The following is a 23410-nucleotide window of genomic DNA, read 5'->3' on the forward strand; positions in this document are numbered from 1 at the left end:
GTGAACACAATGATCTCACTGATGTGACACCTGATAAAACTACCCTCCAACAATCAAGGTTGATTGAGATACCATAGAAGATAGCTCAATCTGGGAAAAAAATAATTTACTCAGATTAATCAGGAGAAATTCTTTAAGAGTTGGTCTCCATCTCTGGTTTCCTTTACTAGCATGCTGCTGGTAGGAAGGAGCCATAGATTTTGTATTGCCTCCAATGGTTGCTCTTACAACAGAACTTATATCACTGATACATGTTGCATAACTAAACTAGAAGCGCACACAGCAATTATCCCAATTGAAAGAAATGGACGAGAGCTCAGTAGGAGGTCTGAACAACCCTCACAAAGCTGTTTCTCCAACACCCACCAAATCCCTGCATACATAGCAAATATCAACCATCACTGCCGAGGACCTGATTTCCCTGGGTCCCAAGAGCAACCATTGGAGGCAACGTAAAATCTGTGGCTCCTTCCTACTGGCAGTCCATGGACTCTGGAACAGTTCCCATGGATTGGAGGGTAGCTAATGTAACCCCACTATTTAAAAAAGGTGGTAGAGAGAAAATGGGGAATTATAGACCGGTAAGTCTGACATTGGTAGTGGGGAAAATGCTAGAGTCCATTATAAAAGATGTAATAGCAGAGCACATGGAAAACAGTGACAGGATCGGACAAAGTCAACACGGATTTACAAAAGGTAAATCGTGCTTGACTAATCTACTGGAATTTTTTGAGGATGTAACTGGTAGAATAGATAAGGGAGAACCAGTGGATGTGGTGTATTTGGACTTTCAGCAGGCTTTTGATAAGGTCCCGCATAAGAGATTAGTGTGCAAAGTTAAAGCACATGGGATTGGGGGTAAGGTACTGACTTGGATAGAGAACTGGTTGGCAGACAGGAAGCAAAGAGTTGGAATAAACGGGTCTTTTTCCGAGTGGCAGGCAGTGACTAGTGGGGTACCGCAGGGATCGGTGCTAGGACCCCCAGCTATTCACAATATATATTAATGATCTAGACGAGGGAACTAGATGTAATATCTCCAAGTTTGCAGATGACACAAAGCTGGGTGTGTGTGTGTGCTGTGAGGAGGATGCAGAGAAACTCCAGTATGATTTGGACAGGTTGAGTGATTGGGCAGATGCATGGCAGATGCAGTATAATGTGGATAAATGCGAGGTTATCCACTTTGGTGGCAAAAACAAGAAGGCAGATTTATTATCTGAACGGCAATTGATTGGGAAAAGGGGAAGTGCAACAAGACCTGGGTGTCCTTGTGCACCAGTCGCTGAAGGCAAGCATGCAGGTGCAGCAGGTGCAGCAGGCGGTTAAGAAGGCAAATGGTATGTTGGCCTTCATAGCGAGAGGATTCGAGTACAGGAGCAAGGATGTCTTGCTGCAGTTGTACAGGGCCTTGGTGAGACCACACCTTGAGTATTGTGTGCAGTTTTGGTCGCCTTATCTGAGGAAGGATGTTCTTGCCATGGAGGGAGTGTAGCAAAGATTCACCTGGGATGGCAGGAATGACGTATTAAAAGAGATTGGGTCGATTAGGCTTATATTCGCTAGAGTTTAGAAGAATGAGAGGGGATCTCATTGAAACGTATAAAATTCTAACAGGACTAGACAGACTCGATGCAGGAAGGATGTTCCTGATGGTGGGGAAGTCCAGAACCAGGGGTCACAGTCTAAGGATAAGGGGTAAGCCATTTAGGACAGAGATGAGGAGGAATTTCTTCACCCAGAGAGTGGTGAACCTGTGGAATTCTCTACCACAGAAGCAGTTGAGGCCAATTCATTAAATATATTCAAGAAGGAGTTAAATATATTTCTTAAGGCTAAAGGGATCAAGGGATATGGGGAGAAAGCAGGGTCAGGGTACTGAATTTGGATGACCAGCCATGATCTCATTAAATGGCGGAACAGGCTCGAGGGGCCGAATGGCCTACTCCTGCTCCTATCTTCTATGTTTCTATGTTTCTATGTTTCTAGTAAAGGAAACTAGGTGAGTGGCAGTCGGAGGTCATTGGTTCCTCTACAGCTCTGCTATCTCAGCACTGCCTCAGCATCAAACACAATAACAACTACGAGCCACCAGGTTCACCCATATATCTCCTGTCATTGTACATTGCCTGTCAACTGTTCTTCATATATAATCAAGACCACTGTTTTGCAGTAACAAATTGAGTCGAATTCCATTTTATTACATGCAATTCTGGAATTATTACCCGTGTTTCAAGGATTGAATTCTGCATCTCTTTCAGTTTGTAATTAGGCTACTGACTTATGGTGACAGAATAAATCAAAGTCTGTTTCTATTATATGTAGGGTTTTCTGGGATTTTCAACTGGGATTTTCAGGATAGTATTCCACAATTCTATTTTTCTGTCAACGCTTTACATTGTGTATGTGCAGTTTAATGGGAACGTAGACACCAAATGATCTATTCCGTGACCCCATGCTCCCAGCAGAGAGCTGTGTCTGCAAGGAACGCATTGCTGGTGCACAGCATGCAATTTCCCATGGTGTAAACCCTACGAGTGTGGTGGCCCACTGGGAGCATGGGATCATGGAATAAGCATGTATGCACTAAGACATACTGTCCAAAAACATTAGAAAGAAAGAAGTAACTTGCATTCATTAGCAAAATAAAAAGTTTTTAAAAATGCGTATTGTGTGAAGTCGTAGGTTTAAATACATCATCATTCACTATTCAGACTAAATGTGTAAAGTTAAATAAATCATACCTATGTTTGAATTATTTATATATCAATTAATTATTATGTATATGAATCTTTTACAAGGAACAGAATGACAACATAACTCATATATCAAAGAGAGCATGATATCAGGACTATGGAGCCCATTGTCAATTATAATGAATATTACAGTGATCCACAGGGCTGGATTTTCCCTGCAGAGGTGGGATGGCAGCGGGAGAGCTGGATGGTGGATTCTGGTCCCACTCCCGTCTGCAGCTGCACTCTCAAAAAGATTTTCCGTAGATTGGCCTTGTTAAGCCCGCCCAGCGGGGTTCCTGGCCAATTAACAGGAAGCGGGTCTGATGACGTCATTTGATGATGCGTCATCAGCCGGTTTCCTTAAAGGGACCACGGCCACATTGATTTTGACAGTTGTGCTGTCAGTGTTCTACAGCATTGATGTGCTGCAAACACTGACAAGCACTGCACAAAGGTGCACGCCTGCACCCAGGCTCACGCATGACTCCCTCCATATGCTTATGGAGGGAGCCACATCACGCAGGGAGATTCTCTTCCCTTCCCTTGGGCGGAAGAGACCTCCCCAGGAGATCAACACAGTCTGGTTGCACATTGCACAGGAGGGCAAAAGCAGGGATATCGTCAGGAGGACCTGGGTGCAGTGCCGCAAACATTTCAATGATCTCAGTAGATCACGAAACGTTACTGCAATGCCACACTCAGCCTCACCCTGCTGTGCCACTCATCACATCCCCATCACTCTGCCTTCCCTACTCTACTCCTGCACATTCTTACTCACACCAACTTACCTTGCAACTCCACCCAACCCTCTCTATCTACATTATCACTTAACCATTTCACTAGCCACCACTCACACTCACCCTCATCCTAGGGCAATCACACCAACTAACAACACAAAAGGATAGGCACTTGAGAGGTTTAGCCAATGTTCATGTGAAGTTTCTGGTAATGTGTTGTCATACAGTGAAATCTATATTTTCAACACTTCACCTTATTGGACAGATCTGTGCGCACCTTGAGAAGTGTCATACAGAGTTCCAGTGAATGTTGAGACATAACTTCCCCCCACCCCCGCTATAGTGATGAGTGTGAATGGAATGGCTTGGACATTAATGGGATGCTTCACAGTGCTGGTGTGGGATGGTGTTAATCTGGCGCATCATGTGGCAGCCAGGGTTTACATCATCAAGTGAAGTAAATCTGGCCATGGTGATGCCATCGCTGGCCTCCCGGGCAGCAGTGATGTCAACGGCTGATGCCCTGTGTCCTATGCAGCATCAGGTGATGGCGGAGAAGGTTGGTGATGTTGTTGGTAATGTTGGTGTGCCTGGTGATGTTGATGTTGGGGCTGATCGTGGAAGGATTCAGAGGACCAAGGTGTGTTTTTTCCAAGGGCTGCATAATATCAGAACTATGGAGCCCATTGTCAATTAGAATGAATATTACAGTGATCCACAGGGCTGGATTTCCCTGCGGAGGTGGGATGGCGGCGGGAGAGCTGGATGGTGGGTTCTGGTTGCTGCAATAGATGGCAGGTGAGATGACAGAAGCGATCTGTCAATGGTGAGAGAGGTTGTTCCAATGAGGTTGGTTCTAAACACTTGTAAGCTAAAGAAATCTCTATATGTCTTACAAATGCAGTAACCAACAGTTTCTGAGCTCTGAAACTGAACATCTGCAACATGGCATCCTTTACACCACTTCTGCAGCTGTCAGCTTATCAGATACATCATAGCAGACTCAACTCACGCCAGGGTGAGCTGACGTGTTCCCCAAGCAGCGGGTAACCCGTGGGGGAGCACGTTAAATTGCAAGGAAGGCTCAAAATAGCATTAAATTGGCTGTTAACAGGCTATTTAATGATCTAAATTGTCTCCCCCGCCACTTGGTGTCGGGTCAGTTCTGCGCAGACAGACTCAACACCTGGGAGACTCGTGTGGAGGTAGGTTGACAGCGGGTTTCCTACCCGCTGTCAATCTTTGCTATTTTGACAGCGGACCCGCCTCCAAACCCGCCCTCTGAGCGCCGGCAAAATCCAGCCCACAAGCTCAGAGTGCAAGTGACATTGGGATTGCCCATGATGTATGACATATATCAGGACGGTGCAAGCTATAAGTTCAAAGACTGAGTAACATCCATCTAGGCCACATTTGAATGATTAAAGAAATGCATTTTGAAGTATTATGTCACACGACACCAACTCTATAGCCAGTAAAATTATCAGTTATGCTCACAGAACCAAGGCTATCTTAGAGAACTCTACTAGAGTGAAGGGCCTTTTTTGTTTGTCACTATTGGGTTCTGTTGAAATACCTATTTTGTATTGACATATTACTTAAATCAAAATTTTAACATGCACAATTTATTTCAAAATATTTTTAATGCAACTCATTTCATTCTACAATCTTTAAATTATGAGCCTGTTCAAAGTTTCTATTTGCAGGAGATCAATACTGATTCAGTGAATCAGAGTGAAGAATTATTTAATCCATTTAGGCTATGTGACAGAATAGCATTGCTGCATCAGTTTTAATTTTGTATTGACAGGCTGTCTAGTTCGATACTTTGATTCTTTCATGATGTTCATTTGGAATGTCAACCACCCATTAGAGATATGGCTTGATATAAAATGGACCTTTTTTATTGTTCCTCCTTGGTGTGTGGGCCGCCTGGCAAGGCAACATTTATTGTCCACCCCTAGTTACCCTGAGGGTGTAAGCATCTACCAGATAGTGTGGGGTTGGAATCATATGTAGGCCAGACCAGGTAGGGCTGGCAGGCTCCCTTCCTGCAGGACAGTTGAGTTTTTACAACAGTTCAGCACGGGTATGGTCGTTTTTTCCGATGCCCGCCCACAAATGACCAGATTTATTAGATTCAATTTCAATTTGAGATTTGAACTCATGATTGCTGGGTTTCCTAGTCCAGTACCATAACCACTAACTTACATTGTTGTTATGTAGGCAAAAGTGGCAGCTAACAACAACAACATGCATTTATATAGCATCTTTAATGTAGTAAAACATCCCAAAGCGCTTCACAGGAGCTTTATCAAACAGAATTTGACACCGAGCCACATAATTACATATTAGGAGAGATGAGGTAGGTTTTAAGGAGCGTCTTAAAGGAGGAGAGAGCGGTAGAGAGGCAGAGAGGTTTAGGGAGGGAATTCCAGAGCCAGGCACCCAGGCAGCAGAAGGCACGGCCACCAATGATGGAGCGATTAAAATCAGGGATGCTCAAGAGGCCATAATTGGAGGAGCGCAGAGATCTCGGGGAGTTGTAAGGCTGAAGGAGGTTAAAGAAGTAGGGAGGGGCGAGTCCATGGAGAGATTTGAAAACAAGGATGAGAAATTTAAAATTGAGGCATTGCTGGTCAGCGAGCACAGGGGTGGTGGGTGAATGGGGCCTGGTGCAGGGTAGGATACGGACAGCAGATTTTTGGATGAGCTCAAGCTTATGGAGGTTGGAAAATGGGAGGCTGGCCAGGAGAGCGTTGGAATAGTCAAGTCTAGAGGTAACAAAGGCATGGATGAGGGTTTCAGCAGCAGACGAACTGATGCAAAGGCAGAGTCGGGCAATGTTATGGAGGTGGAAGTAGGCGGTCTTGGTGATCGAGCAGATATGTGGTCGGAAGCTCATCTCAGGGTCAAATACGACACCAAGGTTGCGAACGGTCTGGTTCGGCCTCAGACAGTTGCCAGGGAGAGGGATGGCGTCAGTGGTTAGAGAACAGAGTTTGTACAAAAAACAATGATATAATGACCAATCAATTTGTGGGTTTTTTTGTTTTGTTGGTTGCTAATTATTGGCCAGGCATTGTGAGAACGCTCCGTAAATAGTAAACAGTCAGACAGGGACTTGGTTTAATGTCCCATCTAAAAGACAGCACATCCAACAATTCTGCCCTCCCTCAGTACTAGACTGGAATGCCAACCAAGATTACACATACAAATCCTGTAGACGGCTGGAACCTATAAATTTCCGACTTAGAGGAAGGAGTGGTACCACTGAGCTAAGCTGACACTAAGATAAGGTAGATAAGCAGTGGCTAGCATTTAAATAAATATTTCATAATTCTCAACAGGAATATATTCCATTGAGAAACAAAAACTCCACAGGAAAAGTGATCAAGCCATGGCTAACTAAAGAGGTTAAGGATAGCATTAGATTGAAAGAATAAGCTTATAATGTTGCAAAGAATAGTAGTAAGCCTGAGGATTAGGAAGGTTTCGGAAACCAGCAAAGGTTGACCAAAAAATTGATAAAAAGGGAAAAAATAGAATATGAGAGAAAACTAGCAAAAAATATAAAAACAGATTGTAAGAGCTTCTACAAGTATGTAAAAAGGAAGAGAGTAGCAAAAGTAAACACTGGTCCCTTAGAGGCTGAGACAGGAGAAATTATTATGGGGCATAAGGAAATGGCAGAAACGTTAAACAAATATTTTGTATCTGTCTTCACAGTAGAAGACACAAAAAGCATACCAAAAATGGTGGGGAGCCAAGGGTCTAATGAGGGTGAGGAACTTAACGTAATTAATATAAGTAGAGAAAAAGTACTGGGGAAATTAATGAGACTGAAAGCTGACAAATCCCCATGACCTGATGGCCTACATCCTAAGGTTCTAAAAGAGGTGGCTGCAGTGATAGTGGATGCATTGGTTCTGATCTTCCAAAATTCCCTAGATTCTAGAACGATCCCAGCAGATTGGAAAGTAGCAAATGTAACACTGCTATTCAAGAAAGGAGGGAGAGAGAAAACAGGGAACTACAGGCCAGTTAGCCTGACATCAGTTGTTGGGGAAATGCTGGAATCCATTGTTAAGGAAGTGGTATCAGGGCACTTAGAAAATCATAACATGATCAGGCAGAGTCAACATGATTTTATGAAAAGGAAATCGTGTTTGACAAATTTATTAGAGTTTTTTGAGGATGTAACCAGCAGGGTAGATAAAGGGGAACCAGTGGATGTAGTATATTTGGATTTCCAAAAGGCATTCGATAAGGTGTCACATAAATGGTTATTACACAAGATAAGGGCTCATGGGGTTGGGGGTAATATAGTAGCATCAACTATATTACCCCCAATGTTTTATCAACAGGGGTACAATATCCAGTGAGGCAGGCTCACAGCCATGTCCTGTTATCTTCATGTTTAAAAAAAATTCTGCCATTAATTGTCAATTTTTATTTATGCATTTTTCTCTCTAACTTTCTCCCATGCCCTGCTCTCCTGATGGCATTGGGTACAGTTCCCTGGGCCATTACCCTCAAGTACCCCTTCCAAGTGGCAATTATTAATGAGGAAAGGGTTGTCCTATGAAGAGTGATTGAGTGGTTTGTGCCTATGCTATCTGGAGTTTAGAAGAATGAGAGGTGATCTCATTGAAACATAAGATACTGAGGGGGATTGACAGGGTAGATGCTGAGAGGTTGTTTCCCCTGGCTGGAGAGTCTAGAACTAGGGGGCATAGTCTCAGGATAAGAGGTCGGCCATTTAAGACTCAGATGAGGAGGAATTTCTTCACTCAGAGGGTTGTGAATTTTTGGAATTCTCTACCCCAAAGGGCTGTGGATGCTGAGTCGTTGAATATATTCAAGGCTGAGTTAGATAGATCTTTGGACTCTCGGGGAATCAAGGGATATGGGGATCAGGCGGGAAAGTGAAGTTGAGGTCGATGATCAGCCATGATCTTATTGAATGGCGGAGCAGGCTCGAAGGGCCGTATGGCCTACTCCTGCTCCTAATTCTTATGTTCTTATTAATGTGTGATTCTTTACATTGAATGCCCATAGACTATTTTACTATGGAAAACATCACTGTGACAAAAATGCAGTATTTTCATCCTTAGCTTATGGGATTCCTCTCTGTAATGAGCTTCTTAGCTTAAAATGTTTTTGTTTACTTTTATAGAGAGATAGCACTCTCAAAGGGACTTGTACAACTGCATACTTGGGAGAATTACATCTGCATGAAGTACAAAAAAAGTTGATTACTAACAGACATATCTATCCAGGGAAACAAGTTACCATGCACACAATTTCAATTTCAATTTCAATTTTATTTGCCATATGTAACTAGTACAATGGAATGCTTACTCCCCGATCACTCCCACAATAAGCTGTGGGAGCTCACAGAGACACGTCGCTATTCTCCAGCAGCATGTTCAGAGAAAGTCAATTCAATGGCATCCAATGGCAATGAGAACGCGATGTCCCTCAGCCGCTCCGTCACCGCGGCCTCCTCCTCACTGTTGCCGGCTCCACGATGTGGTGGCCTGCTTCTCCCGCTCACGGTCCGGCCTCTGGCCACCATGCCCGGCTCTCCCTCCTCCCAGTCAGACTGCGAGCTTCCCGCCAAGGAGCTGCCGGCCGACGTGCTGTAGCGGGTCGTCGTAGCTGCTGCTGCTGCTGCGCTGCCTCCTCCCGACTCGCCGAACACATCGTCGAGATGTATAAGCTCCGGTTGCCACGGCCTCCTCCTCACTGTCGCCGGCTCCACGGTCTGACGGCCCGGGGCCTGCTTCTCCCGCTCACGGTCCGGCCTCTGGCCACCATGCCCGGCTCCCCTCCTCCCAGTCGGAATGCGAGCTTCCCACCGAGGAGCTGCCGGGCGATGTGCTGTAGCGGGTCGTCGTGGCTGCTGCTGCTGCTTGTTGCTGCTGTGCTGCCTCCGCCCGACTCGCCGAACACATCGCTCCGGCAGCAGGAGCAGGTGGCGGGGGAGCGGGCCGTCCGAAGCAGGGAGAGCGCTTACCTCTGGACCGCCTCGGTCGCCATCTTGACTCCCCCCAAGTGCTCGAAAAAGATACTGGGCTGGATTTTACTCACCTAGACGCGTTGGGGGCGGGACTGCTGCCTTCCGGGTTCTAGTCCCGCCCCCAGCAACGTCCGATGCACAGACGCTATTTTCCCCTGATTGGCCTTGTTAAGCCCGCACTGCGGGCTTGCTGGCCAATTAAGGGAAAGCCGGTGTCAGGTGACATCAGTTGATGACGCTTCATCTGCCGGTTTTCTTAAAGGGACATGAAGCATTTATTTTTGACAGACGATTTGACAGTGTTTGACAGCATTGAGGTGTTGTCAAACACTGACAATCATGTACACAGGTGAGCCCTTGACCCCAGACTCTCCAATGATTCTCTCCTTAGAATAAAACAGATGGCAGCTGCAGGTGAGGGTACAGAAGTGATCTGTCACTTCTCCCATTGAGATGAGGCCTAAAAATCTAAACACATTAAAAATGACTTTACCTACATTTCCTTACCTCTGATCCTTCACACCACTTCTGCAGCTGTCATCTATACACCAACATAACAACAGACCCACAGTATGTCTCACTTACCCTGGCGGGGTTCCCCGACGTCGGGAAGCCTGCAGCAGAAGTCTAAAAATTGGAAAAAGCCTCTTAACAGGCAGTTAAGTGTCTATAATCCTCTTCCCACCACTAGGAGTTGGGTCCCTGCGCAAATCGGGGACCCGTCTCCCGGGAAGATTGGTTGGAGGCAGGTTCGGGACCCGCTCCCATTCTTTTTGACTTTCCCAGCAGTCCCGCCTCCAAACTCACCTCCTCGGGGCTGGTAAAATCCAGCTCCCTGTGTGTCACTGGGTAATGAATCAATGACACAATCTGATCAGGATAGCCCTAACATAGTTAGTTAGCACTTATCAAACCATGCTTGCTTTACTGTATGCACCATGGAACTTGCCTATTGTTTCAGAAAAGCTTCTCTATTTCACAGGCTGACTTCTCAAAGACACAACTTATTTCAAAGGGATTTAAGGATATAAGAATTGGGCCTTTTGGATGTACCAGATATGGTTTTGACCTAGCCATAAGGGACTAGATGACAAAATGTAACTTCATGGATAGGAACATCATGTTAGCCAAGTTAATTCCAAGAAACAGGAAAGAATCAGGCAGCTATTCTCCTTCTGAGAAGTGTTTTCCATTTTTTCAGTAAGATCCGGCAATCAAAGGAGCTCAGCTGATGGGTTTGTCTGTTTAACCCTTTGATTAGCTATTTCAAAGCTGCTGAATTGTTTCAAACCTGATGTATTATTTGGACAGACATCAATAATTATTTGTACAAAATCAAAATACTGCAGATGCTGGAAACCTGAAATAAAAACAGAAAATGCTGGAAATGCTGAGCAGTTCCGGGAGCATCTGTGGAGAGAGAAAGAGTTAATGTTTCAGGTCAATGACCTTTCTGGTGAAATAATAATTTTTTGTTACTGTTTCCGTCTATAAATTTATCTAAGACAAACTTGATGTTTAGTAATTTAGTCTACGTGTCTGATGTAACTGATATTAATTGTCCTTTGAAATGACATGGGCTCGTAATGCAAATCCTGCATGTAAATTGAGCATCAATAAATGTGTCTATTGTTTGTATGAGGTATGCTATCCCAGATTATTTTTTGCACAAAGTCTCACTTTAGTTCATAGAAAGTTCAGGCTTTTATGATGGACATTAGGGAAAAAAAAGAGCTGAAGCAGCCTGAATAATATCATAGCCAGTGCAATTCCGTTCTCACCACACACATCCAGAGCAGGGGGTCACTGGATAGGAATCGGAAATGGGAACCCTGACCAATTTTCCCATCCTAGAGGCATTGCAACAGATCATAGCATGGCTTGCCTGAGATCAGTTACTTCAATACAGACTGGGAATCAAACCTGAGTCTTTCATGGGCTGTATGGCTCACAGGTGGTGTCCTTTGCTTGTAAACCATAATTAAAAAAATCTTTATGTTGTCCTACAGAGTTTGGGATAGTTGACGACTTGATGTTGTAGATGTCATGGTCTCCTGAAGCACAATGTTGGAAGCTCAGTCCAGCTGTAGGATTGACCCATACTGCCAGCTCCTTTTAGTATGTATTTGTTAAAGAAAACTAGGAGTAAATACTGTAATGGAACTTATAGTTTTCATTTTGTAAATATTAACATATACTGGGCCCTGTGTTTCACTATTTTTAGACAGATACAGGACATTTTTTTGATTTCAGTCTCTGTAAAGTGGTTACTAAACAAATATTCAGAAAATAGTCAGAAGACATTACATGATTGCTCGTAAGACAGATCCCTCGCATTGACACCAATCATAGAAAGCAGATGCGCTCAGTTCTGTCATACATATTGCCATCCCTCTGTGTGCTCTACTGAAATGGAAAAATACAGAACTCAACAACAGAAACTTGCATTTATATAGCGCCTTTAACATAGTAAAACATCCCAAGGTGCTTCACATGAGCGTTATCAAACAAGATTTGACACCGAGCCACGTAAAGAGATATTAGGACACGTGACCAAAAGCTTGATCAAAGAGATAGGTATCAAGAAGCATCTTAAAGGAAGAGAGAGAGTTAGAGAGGCTTAGGGAGGAAAAATCCAGAGTCTAGGGCCCAGGTAGTTGAAGGCACGGCCACCAATGGTGGAGCAATTAAAATCGGGGTTGCGCAAGAGGCCAGAATTGGAGGAGTGCAGAGCTACCGGAGGGTTGTAGGAGGATTCAGAGATAGGAATAGGTGAGGCCATGGAGGGATTTGAAAACAAGGATGAGAATTTTAAAATCGAGGCGCAGCCGGACCGGGAGCCAATGTAGCTTAGCAAACACAGGGGTGATTCCACAGAACAGCCCTGTAAATGTGAATATGTTTCCTACAATACAACAGTGACTATATTTCAAAAGTACTTAATTGGCTGTAAAGCAGTTTGGGATGTCCTGAGGTTGCGAAGGACTCTATATAAATACAATTATTTATTTCTTTATTTATATGTTTTAAAAAATAGGATGTATGTCAGGGAAAACACTGTAAATTAGGTATCATCGCCCTTCTCCGCATTTCCCTTCAAAATTACGTTCACTTGTAAACAAGGGTCTTGCCACCCATGACCTTATTGTGGACGATCAAATGGACATCATGGCATTGACGGAGCCATGGTTGAGGGGTGATGACATCTTTCTCCTTAATGAAGCATATCCACCTGGCTATACTTTACACCATATTCCATGCCCAAACCGCCACGGTGGTGGTGTAACCCTTATATCTAAATCATGCCTTGGTCTGTCTCCCTACTCCTCTGGCAACTTCTCCTCCTTCTGCCTCTGCACCGAGTGATTTCTCATCCTCAGTGATTTCAACCTCCACCGCAACTCTTCTTGCTCCCTGCCCTCCTTTCCTCCCTTAATCTCTCCCTTTATGTCAACTCCCCCACTCATACATCCCCTACGTAACCATCACCAATAAGACAACCTCCGACCATTTCCTTATATCACTCTCTACCCATATTCCCCTTCCCCCTCCTAAACCCACTCCTTTTCGTATCTGCCACTGGAAAAAACTCTCCCTCAGGTCCCTTACCACTGCACTTTCTAATTCCCAACTACCTAACCTTTGACCTACAATTCTTCATGACATCTCTGCAGCTACTGACTTACTAAATCACACCCTCTCCACCACCTTTGATGCCCTTGTCCCCACTAAAATCATTACACTCTCTCACCCTAATCGTTCCCCCTGATATATCCCTCATCTCCACTCCCTTAAGTCCAAGGAACTCAGATCTGAATGTCTTTGGCGGAAAACTGGTCTAATCATCCATCACCAGATTTGGCTAGATCATATAAAGCACTACCGGGTCCTGCCCTCCATCACTAAAACTATCCACTATTCTAAGATCATCCAGGACAGCAAAAATAACACCAGGCTTCTCTTCTCCACCGCTAACCGTCTTCTCAAGCCAAACTCCCCTGCCTCCTCCTCCCTCATCTCCCAACAATAAATGTGAGGAGCTCATGGACTTCATTGTTAAAAAGATTGACCACATCTGTTCAACTGCTTCTGCTTTTAATTCCTCCCTTCCCCATGCCCACCGGACCTTACTTCCTCTCCGTTTTCCTCCTGCCCTAACCCTAAATTTGCATATTTCTCTAATTTCTCTCCTATCTCACCTCTTGTCCCTTCAAAGCTCATCTTATCAATGAGACCAACCTCCCGCTCTCTCGACCCTATTCCTACTAAATTGCTGCCCACCCAACTTTCCTTCCTGGCTCCCATGTTAGTGGATATTGTTAATGGTTCTCTCTGCTTCGGTATTGTCTCTCTTTCCTTCAAATCTGCCATCATCACCGCTCTCCTTAAAAAACCAACCCGTGACTCTACCATCCTTTTTAAAAATTCATTCATGGGATGTGGGCATCGCTGGGAAGACCAGCATTTATTGCCCATCCCTAATTGCGCTTGAGAAGGTGGTGGTGAGCCGCCTTCTTGAACCGCTGCAGTCCGTGTGGGGAAGGCACTCCCACAGTGCTGTTAGCGAGGGAGTTCCAGGATTTTGACCCAGCGACGATGAATGAACGGCGATATATTTCCAAGTCAGAATGGTGTGTGACTTGGAGGGGAACTTGGAGGTGGTGGTGTTCCCATGCATCTGCTGCCCTTGTCCTTCTAGGTGGAAGAGGTCGCGGGTTTAGGAGGTGCTGCCGAAGAAGCCTTGGTGAGTTGCTGCAGTGCATCTTGTAGATGGTACACACTGCAGCCACGGTGGGAGTGAATGTTTAAGGTGGTGGATGGCGTGCCAATCAAGTGAGCTGCTTTGTCTTGGATGGTGTCGAGCTTCTTGAGTGTTGTTGGAGCTGCACTCATCCAGGCAAGTGGAGAGTATTCTATCACACTCCTGACTTGTGCCTTGTAGATGGTGGAAAGGCTTTGGGGAGTCAGGAGGTGAGACACTCGCCGCAGAATGCCCAGCCTCTGACCTGCTCTTGTTGCCACAGTATTTATGTGGCTGGTCCAGTTAAGTTTCTGGTCAATGGTGACCCCCAGGTTATTGATGGTGGGGGATTTGGTGATGGTAATGCCATTGAATGTCAAGGGACGGTGGTTAGACTCTTGCTTGTTGGAGATAGTCATTGCCTAGCACTTGTGTGCCGCGAATGTTACCTACCACTTCTCAGCCCAAGCTTGAATGTTGTCCAGGTCTTGCTGCATGCGGGCATGGACTGCTCATTATCTGAGGAGTTGCGAATGGCACTGAACACCATGCAGTCTTCAGCAAACATCTCCCCTTCTGATCTTATGATGGAGGGAAGGTCATTGATGAAGCAGCTGAAGATGGTTGGGCCTAGGACACTGCCTGGAGGAACTCCTGCAGCGATGTCCTGGTGCTGTGATGATTGACCTCCAACCGCCACAGCCATCTTCCTTTGTGCTAGGTATGACTCCAGCCAGTGGAGAGTTTTCCCCCCCGATTCCCAATGACTTCAGTTTTACTAGGGCTCCTTGATGCCACACTTGGTCAAATGCTGCCTTGATGTCAAGGGCAGTCACTCTCACCTCACCTCTGGAATTCAGCTCCTTTGTCCATGTTTGGACCAAGGCTGTAATGAGGTCTGGAGCTGAGTGGTCCTGGCGGAACCCAAACTGGGCATCAGTGAGCAGGTTATTGGTGAGTAAGTGCTGCTTGATAGCACTGTCGATGACACCTTCCATCACTTTGCTGATGATTGAGAGTAGACTGATGGGGCGGTAATTGGACGGATTGGATTTGTCCTGCTTTTGGTGGACAGGACATACCTGGGCAGTTTTCCACATTGTCAGATAGATGCCAGTTATAGCTGTACTTGAACAGCTTGGCTGGAGGCGCGGCTAGTTCTGGAGCACAAGTCTTCAGCACGACAGCCGGGATGTTGTCGGGGCCCACAGCCTTTGCTGTATCCAGTGCACTCAGCCATTTCTTGCTATGGAGTGGAGTGCATGTGGAGTGACTCGAGTTGGCTGAAGAGTGGCTTCTGTGGTGGTGGGAACCTCAGGAGGAGGCCGATATGGATCATCCACTCGGCACTTCCTTGCAAACAATCGCCCCATCTCCAACCTCCCTTCCCTCTTCAAAGTTCTTGAACGTGTTGTCGCCTCCCAAATCCGTGCCCATCTTTCACAGAAATCCTTGTTTGAATCTCTCCAATCAGGCTTCTGTCCCTGCCACAGTACCAAAATTGCTCTTTCCAAGGTTACAAATTACATCCTAATTGACTGCGACAAAGGTAATCTATCCGTTCTTGTCCTTCTGGACTTGTCTGCAGCCTTTGACATGGTTGACCACAAAACTCTGCTCTAACGCCTCTCTACCGTCGTCCAGCTGGATGGGGCTGCACTCGCCCGGTTTCATTCCTATCTTTCCAGCCGTAACCGTAGAATCACCTATAATGGCTTCTCTTCCCGATCCCTCACTGTCACCTCTGGTGTCCCCCAAGAATCTATCTCTGGCCCCCTCCTATATCTCATCTACATGCTGCCCCTTGGTGATATCATCTGGCAACACAACGTGAGTTTTCACACGATAGGGTTCCCCTTGTCCTCACCTTTCACCCCACCAGCCTCCACATTCAACGGATCATCCTCTGCCATTTCCGCCACCTCCAGCGTGATCCCACCACCAAACACATCTTCCCCTCACCTCCCCTTTCAGCATTCCGAAGGGACCGCTCCCTCTGCGACACCCTGGTCCACTCCTCTATCACCCCCAACACCCCTTCCCCTTCGCCTGGCACCTTCCCGTGCAAGTGCAGTAGATGCAACACATGATCTTTTACCTCCCCCCTTCCCACTGTCCAGGGCCCCAAACACTCCTTCCAGGTGAAACAGCAATTTACTTGTACTTCTTGCAGTCTAGTATACTGTATTCACTGCTCACGACACAGTCTCCTCTACATTGGGGAGACCAAACGCAGATTGGGCGACCGCTTTGTGAACACCTCCATTCAAACCCCAAGCTTCCGATCGCCTGTCACTTTAATTCACCGCTCCACTCCCACTCAGACCTCACCGTCCTCAGCCTCTTGCATTGTTCCACTGAAGCTCAGCATAAGCTCGAGGAACAGCACCTCATCTTTCGATTAGGCACTTCACAGCCTTCTGGACTCATCATAGAGTTCAACAATTTCAGACCATAACCTCGGCCCCTATCATATATATTTTTTTCCACCCTTTTTTTAAAATTTGTGTTTTCTTTTCTTCTCTCCCACATGGCAGCTGTCTTTCATTCTGCCAGCACAATTTACACTTCATCTAGAGCCATCCTTTGTTTCTTAACCTGTCCCATTACCATCTCCTTTTGCCTTGAATATCTCTTAATGTATCTTAACCTCGCCTGCCTTCTATCCCATCACAGACCTTCCCTTTTGTTCTTTCATCCCCTCCCGCCTTTCCCAGCTCCTACATTTGCTTAAAAATCTGTTCCATTTCCTGCTTTTTTCCAGTTCTGACGAAAGGTCATCGACCTGAAACGTTGGGGCAGTAATTCCTCCCCAAACGCGTGAGTACGGAAGGGGTACTCACGCGTCTGGCCGGAGGAAATGCCGGTTTTCAGCATGCACAGCGCATGCGCTGAAAACCGGCATTTCCTCTCCTCTAACCCAAGAGGTGAAGAGGCTAGCACGTGCGCTGTAGGGGGCAGCGCGTGCGTCTTGGATTTCCTCTGTTTTGGGGGATTTGCGCATGTCTAAAGGCCTCCGGTCTTTACGCTTGTAAAAAGCACATGTAAGTATTTATTTTTACAGGTAAGTGGTGTTTTAGTGTAATTTAGAAATTTTTTTCCCACAGGTTTATTATTTTAAAGAATCAACAATAAGGTAAGTTTAGTTTTAGACCCATTTTATAAAAAATTATTTTTTTCAAAAAAAAAATTATTGTTTAAATTATTTTTTTAAACTTATTTATACTTCATTTAATGATTGGGATGTTTTTTAAATTTTTATTTAAAGTTTAAATAGTGTTTTGGGCCCCCGTAGTTTTCAAGAGTTTGACAGTTCTTACTCTCAAACTCATGAATGAACCTTCCCCTCCCCTGATTGGTTGTACAGTGCTCACCTGATCCCAGCCGGCACATCGCACTAACTACGCCGCTGGATCAGGTAAGCACTGCGCGCTGACAGCTGAACCGGGCCTGTGACAGGAAATGCGAGCAGGCCCGGGCTTCAGATGTCAGCGCGCAGGGTGAGTGCAGATCGGGGGCTTGCACGCGCGGCAAGCCCCTGACACCAAGTTCTGGGCCGTTAACCCTGTTTCTCTCTTCACAGATGCTGCCTGACCTGTTGAGTATCTCCAGCATTTTCTGTTTTTTTGTGAGTTTTCACATGTACACTGATGATACCCAGCTCTACCTCTCCTCCACCTCTCTCAAACCCTCCACTGTCTTTATGCTATCAGACTGTTTGTCCGACATCCAGCACTGGATGAGTAGAAATTTCCTCCATTTAAATATCGGGAAGACTGAAACCATTGTCTTCGGTTCACGCCACAAACTCCATTCCCTTTCCACTGATTCGCTCTCTGTCCTGGCAACTGTCTAAGGCTGACCAAGTCTGTTCACAACCTTGGTGTCATATTTGATCACGAATTGAGCTTCCTACCTCATATCCGTTCTATCACTAAGACTGCCCATTTCCACCTTCGTAATATCGCCCGTTTCCACTTTACCTCAACTTATCTGCTGCCAAAACCCTCATCCATGCCTGTATCATCTCTAGACTTGACTATTCCAATGCACGCCTGGCTGGCCTCCCTAGTTCTACCCTCCATAAACTTGAGGTCATCCAAAACTCTGCCGCCCGTGTGCTAACTTGCACCAAATCCCGCTCAAGCATCTCCCCTGTGCTTGCTGACCTACATTGGCTCCCAATTAAGCAACACCTCGATTTTAAAATTCTCATCCTTGTTTTCAAATCCCTTCATGGCCTCGCCCTTCCTTATCTCTGTAATCTCCTCCAGCCCTATCATCCCCCTAGACCTCTGAGCTCCGCCTATTCTGGCCTTTTGAACATCCCTGATTTAACATGCTCCTCCCTTGGTGGTCGTGCCTCAGCTGCCGAGGTCCTAAGCTCTGGAATTCCCTCCCTAAATCTCTCCGCCACTCCACTTCTCTTTCCTCCTTTAAGACTCTCCTTAAAACCTACCTCTTCGACAAAGCTTTTGGTCATCTGCACAAACATCATTTTATATGGTTCAGTGTCAATTTTTTAAAATTTTATAACACTTCTGTGAAGCGCCTTGGGACGTTTTATTATGTTAAAGGCGCTATATAACTATAAGTTGTTGTTGTTGCAAGGTTGCGACTCAGTTGCAAACACAGAAAAATAAAAGATACATTTTCTTAGTGCTTTAGATACAGAACAGGTCATAAGTGCAGTAGTACTTCTGTAAAACATATTTACGGTAGTCAAAGGGGAAGGAGAAATAGATGTGAAGTTATCATGAGTATGGGATTCTTTTTACCCAGTAACATGGTATTATCACATGCAGAAAATAATACACATCCGTTGTATGAACTACCTTTCAGCTGAAGGTGAGATAACACTGTTCACATCACCAAGCGCATCAATGTTCACAGGGGGTGATCGCGACTCCTGTCTCCATAGGAAGATGTTTTTGATTTTTCCCCCCTAAATCTTACCTTTGGTTGGCAGCTGCAGGGACTGCATTGCGTGGCGGTTGTGCTGGGCACCAGGTGAGGGGTGGTGATAGCGGGTAGGATTTTTAAAAAGTTTTTTGTACAGCATTTTCAGATGCAGTAATATAGTTTTTGTAAAGAGCTGTGACCTGTTAAGAGATTAAATAAAGCCACGATTGCAGTTTATAAAATAGTAACTCATGATTTCTTACCAAATCTTTAAGAGTTTGCCTCCTGAGTTATGAGATGGTGGGGTTGGCATTGCTGTGTATGATTCTATGATTCTTATCACTTCCTTCAAAGCAAACAGAACACAGAGGCAGTAGAGAGTAAGAAACTGTTGATTGTTCACTTCAAGTTGTGTTTGTTCACTAGTTGTTAGGACAAATGAAGTGAAACAGAATTTGCAGCCTACAAAAATATTTAAGAAGCTGAAGGCTCAAGGTAAGGTGTGGCGAACTTTAAAGTTAAATGGTTTAATTTGAGCTCATAGAAGTTTTGGACTGTTACAGTCCGTTGATTTAGTCTGTGTAACACTGAATGGGTGCCAAGTTATTAAAGAGCCTGAAGAGTGAGTGAGTCCTGTAGGCTCGACTCGCTGGTGGATTATTTTCCTGTATTTTGTCTTGAGGTAAGCAGGTTTGTTTCAAAACCACGCTACACAGCAGTCGGTCAGGCTGTTTGCTACAGTGCGTGGGGCAGGAAGTGAGAGAGAGCACAGACCATGGAGAACAGATCAGAGACCCTGGCCTGGACAGAGAGAGAGAGAGAGAGAGAGAGAGCACAGACCATGGAGAACAGATCAGAGACCAGGGGCTGGGCAGAGAGAGAGAGAGAGCACAGACCATGGAGACCGGATCAGAGACCCTGGTCTGGGCAGAGAGAGAGAGAGCACAGACCATGGAGAATGGATCAGAGACCCTGGCCTGGGAAGAGAGAGAGAGAGAGAGAGAGAGCACAGACCATGGAGAACAGATCAGAGAACCTGGACTAGGGGCAGAGAGAGAGAGAGCACAGGTCATGGAGACCGGATCAGAGACCCTGGTCTGGGCAGAGAGAGAGAGAGAGCACAGACCATGGAAACCGGATCAGAGACCCTGGGCTGGGCAGAGAGAGAGAGAGAGAGAGCACAGACCATGGAGACCGGATCAGAGACCCTGGGCTGGGCAGAGGGAGAGAGAGAGGGAGAGCACAGACCATGGAGACCGGATCAGAGACCCTGGGCTGGGCAGAGAAAGAGAGAACACTGACCATGGAGAACAGATCAGAGAACCTGAGCTAGGGACAGAGAGAGAGAGAGAGCACAGACCATGGAGAACAGATCAGAGAACCTGAGCTAGGGACAGAGAGAGAGAGAGAGCACTGACCATGGAGAACAGATCAGAGAACCTGAGCTAGGGACAGAGAGAAAGAGAGAACACTGACCATGGAGAACAGATCAGAGAACCTGAGCTAGGGACAGAGAGAAAGAGAGAACACTGACCATGGAGAACAGATCAGAGAACCTGAGCTAGGGACAGAGAGAGAGGGAGAGCACAGATCATGGAGAACAGATCAGAGAACCTGGGCTAGGGACAGAGAGAGCGAGAGAGAGAGAGAGCACAGACCATGGAGACCGGAACAGAGAACCTGAGCTAGGGACAGAGAGAGAGAGAGCACAGAACATGGAGAACTGATCAGAGAACCTGGGCTAGGGGCAGAGAGAGAGAGAGAGAGAGAGCACAGACCATGGAGAACAGATCAGAGAACCTGAGCTAGGGACAGAGAGAGAGAGAGAGCACAGACCATGGAGAACAGATCAGAGAACCCGAGCTAGGGACAGAGAGAGAGAGAGAGAGAGAGAGCACAGACCATGGAGAACAGATCAGAGAACCTGAGCTAGGGACAGAGAGAGAGAGAGAGCACAGACCATGGAGAACAGATCAGAGAACCTGAGCTAGGGACAGAGAGAGAGAGAGAGAGCACAGAACATGGAGAACTGATCAGAGAACCTGGGCTAGGGGCAGAGAGAGAGAGAGAGAGCACAGACCATGGAGAACAGATCAGAGAACCTGAGCTAGGGGCAGAGAGAGAGAGAGAGAGCACAGACCATGGAGAACAGATCAGAGAACCTGAGCTAGGGGCAGAGAGAGAGAGAGAGCACAGACCATGGAGAACAGATCAGAGAACCTGAGCTTGGGGCAGAGAGAGAGAGAGAGAGCACAGACCATGGAGAACAGATCAGAGAACCTGAGCTAGGGACAGAGAGAGAGAGAGCACAGAACATGGAGAACTGATCAGAGAACCTGGGCTAGGGGCAGAGAGAGAGAGAGAGAGCACAGACCATGGAGAACAGATCAGAGAACCTGGGCTAGGGGCAGAGAGAGAGAGAGAGCACAGGCCATGGAGACCGGATCAGAGACCAGGGGCTGGGCAGAGAGAGAGAGAGAGAGAGCACCGAACATGGAGAACTGATCAGAAAACCTGGGCTGGGGGCAGAGAGAGAGAGAGAGCACAGACCATGGAGAACTGATCAGGCACCCTGGGCTAGGGGGAAAGAGAGCACAGACCATGGAGAACGGATCAGGCACCCTGGGCTAGGGGGAAAGAGAGCACAGACCATGGAGAACGGATCAGAGATCTGGGGCTGGGCAGAGAGAGAGCACAGGCCATGGAAAATGGATCAGAGAACCTGGGCTAGGGGAAGAGAGAGAGAGAGCACAGACCACGGAGAACTGATCAGTGACTCTGAGCTGGGCAGAGAGAGAGAGAGAGCACAGAACATGGAGAACTGATCAGTGACTCTGAGCTGGGCAGAGAGAGAGCACAGAACATGGAGAACTGATCAGAGACTCGGGATCAGGGGAAGAGAGAGAGAGCAGGGTAAGGAAGTGCTCAGAAAGGAGGCATTGAAAGGGAGGGGCGATTAATGTACAGCAGGACGTCTGTCCGCTGAAAATGGGCGGGTGTCTTTATTCAAGACACAAGTCAGACTCCATTCTTGTAGCTGATGTTATTTGAAAAATGCCTCATCCCTTTCCTGACACGCGCGCTTATAAAACCTCAGGGGGAGTTAGGTTTTTCGATTTGAGGTTTTTTTTTCAATCTTAAGTTTTTGATGCATTTCTCGTCGCGGCCATGCGATTTCCTCCAGGCTGTGAGGCAGAAGCTGTTGGTGTTTTGAGTGTCCGGACTCCAGTCGCTGCTGGTGAACGGAGAGAGGGAGGGAGAGCTGTCTCCCAGCAGTTAGAAACACACACAAAGGTACGGGGAGGGGAGAACTTCTGCACTATAAGCATGTAAATTAAATTAAACGGTTTTTTTCAGTGTTGGGGAGGAGTCTGGCCGTAAACGATTCGTAGAACGGGTTTACACAACCTTATTATGTGGTGTTAAGCGGAGTCTGTTCTCTCACTCGCTTCAATCCAGAATCAGGAGAAATCCCAAATCCTGATTCCAGATTTGCAATGCAAGTTTAGCATCGATGCAAAGCTGAAATCTCTTCCCAGCAAACCTGGTGTGTAAATGCACCCTGACTGAAAAATCAATGGAATCTGTGTTTTATGAGCTAGAACCCGACCCTTGTAATCTTAATATATGCATAAAAATACCGTCATTCGTGGCAACATTTAAATGAAGTTTAGATTTATGAGCCTGGGTTCGCAGGGTTAATAATTACTATTCTGTATCTAATTTGTTTTTGTTTCTCGTTCGATTTCTGAAAACCAATCAAAATTGGGTGTGGGATGAGAGAAGCGTCATGTCCTGGCAACACGAGTCTGCACAAGCCCAGCGAGGGACGGCATTCCAACTGCGGCAGTACAGTTTGTTCCAATGTGCATATCGCGGAACAGATTGCCATCATGCTTCGTCCTTCAGATAGACAGAGGAGAGGGCCTAGGCTGTTGCCTACTCCACTACAGCCCATAAAACTACTCTTCCCCCCCCCAGTGACACAGCACAAGCTGCAATTCAAGATAACAACAGAAAATGCTGGAAAAACTCAGCAAGTCAGGCAACATCCGTGGAGAGAAATTTGAGTTGACGTTTCGGGTTTGACCCTTCTTCAAAGCCTGTGTAAACTAGCTGGGGCTTAATTTATCCTCCTCACAGCTTGAATTACTGGGTCATGTGAAATATCTGCAAGTGTTGAGATTACATGGGTGGATGTGTATGGGATACACTTGTGGGGGGGGGGGGGGGCGGAAGGTTCACCTATACCAGGATCTCATGAATT

General features: G+C 46.2%; 1 protein-coding gene across 1 annotated transcript in view; it reads left to right on the forward strand.

Moving 5' to 3' along the window:
• The first annotated feature begins 21422 nt into the window (after nt 1-21422).
• LOC147122237 (monocarboxylate transporter 13) overlaps nt 21423-23410 on the forward strand; it is a 50756-nt gene continuing 48768 nt past the window's right edge. The window contains exon 1 of the mRNA XM_085983155.1: nt 21423-22437. The gene's annotated coding sequence lies outside the window, so the exon portion shown is untranslated. The remainder of the gene's footprint in view (nt 22438-23410) is intronic.

The sequence above is a fragment of the Somniosus microcephalus genome, chromosome 3 (genome assembly GCF_052327205.1).
Source record: "Somniosus microcephalus isolate GS21.2 chromosome 3, FLI_Smic_1.0, whole genome shotgun sequence".
NCBI lineage: Eukaryota > Metazoa > Chordata > Chondrichthyes > Squaliformes > Somniosidae > Somniosus > Somniosus microcephalus.